The following is a 1,567-nucleotide window of genomic DNA, read 5'->3' as shown; positions in this document are numbered from 1 at the left end:
TTATTATTATTGATAATAATGATTACAAATCGTGCATCCAATGAAAAATTACACCACCCTCCCCCCGCGCAGCTTCCCCACCAAAGAAATAACTGAATAACTGAAGAAAAAAAAACCAGGGAAAGAAAAAGGAAGAAAAGCAAGGACATTGTAAAAAATAACAATCTTGTGTGAAATACTTTGCTATTTTGAGCTGAATAACTGCCCGGGAGAGCGCTTTAAACCTCTATCATCGTGCAACATAAACCTTTTTCTAAGGCATCCCGCAAGGATCAAAGAAAAGGCGCATGCTTATCCTCTGTCTTGAAACTGATCCACTCGTGTGGGCCTTCTCCCCTTTAATTAGCTTAATCGGACCATCTTTTCGTCTGTAGATTCAAAAGGAATAATAAAACAAAATCTTAATGGAAGATATCGTTTAAAAATCGGCTAATACCCATTCGCCTTCTAATCACGATGTCTTTTTGTCGTGAAAATGCGTGTAATCATTTCCCCTGTTAAGAAATTTAATATGAGCATCCAAATGCTAGCATCAAAAGGTCTAGGTATTAGAATTTATTTTTAAAAAAACCACACACGAAAAAAAAAAAACCCACACAACCCCCCCCCCAAAAAAAAACAACAACAACAAAAAAAACAAAAAAAAACTACTTCCATTTGTAATGGTTTTAAAATGCAAAATTGTGTCAACCCTCGATTCGTAATTTATTTCCATTCACTTCAGCATTAATGGTGCATTTTGTTCGAATGAATCTGCTATTGCAAACGGATACTATTACGAGTACGTACTCGTAGTTCCTATCAAAAGGAAGATTGAGAAGAACTAGTTGGATGTTTGTTTTTTTTAGTTTAGTTTTAGTAAAGGTTTAACGGCGCTCGCAACTGTATAAGGTCATATAAGATTAGAGGTGTTACAAGAGAATAACAAACATAAAAAGAAGGGGAGATAAGGACAATTAGATGTTTGAAAGGAAAGAAAGAGCAAACCACACCAGAGCACCCGCCAACCACCCACAGGGTGAAGGTACGTACACGTAATTCCTCGACATCTTGGTCATTATAGTGCAGACTCACAAGACGATCATTTGTTTGTTTAAGTAAAGAGAGACACACTGGAACAATAATGGATCATTTTGAGCTGGAAAAAGTAAGACACAGATACAGAGACAGACAGTAAAAACAAAGAGAAATTAAAGAAGTAGGTCCTACCAGTCGCACCCTCCAATCTCCCTCACATGAAATGATGTCTACGGGAATATGTTAATATTTCTAATCATGTTAGACACAATTTAGATAATTTAGGAGGCGGATTACTTCCGTTATGTTTTTTCAGAGAAAACCCAGAAAGAGAGGGATAGTACGAGCATACATCCCATTTAGAAGACGGAAATACATTCTGGTCGGTGGCCTAGTGGTTAGGCTCTCGGACTTGCAACCGTAAGGTCGTAGGTTCGAATCCCGTCGGGGGGCCGACATTGTGTCCTTGGGAAAGGCACTTTACACGAATTTTCCTCACTTCACCCAGGTGGGAATGGGTACCCGGCTATAGACAGCGAAAGATCTTGTC

General features: G+C 38.5%; 1 protein-coding gene across 1 annotated transcript in view; it reads right to left on the bottom strand.

Moving 5' to 3' along the window:
* LOC101857687 overlaps positions 1-1,567 on the bottom strand; it is a gene marked incomplete at its 5' end in the record, with an annotated part of 10,801 nt that overhangs the window by 4,231 nt on the left and 5,003 nt on the right.

Source organism: Aplysia californica, unplaced genomic scaffold, assembly GCF_000002075.1.
Source record: "Aplysia californica isolate F4 #8 unplaced genomic scaffold, AplCal3.0 scaffold01022, whole genome shotgun sequence".
Taxonomy (NCBI): Eukaryota; Metazoa; Mollusca; class Gastropoda; order Aplysiida; family Aplysiidae; genus Aplysia; species Aplysia californica.
This window is presented reverse-complemented; position numbering and strand designations above follow the sequence as displayed.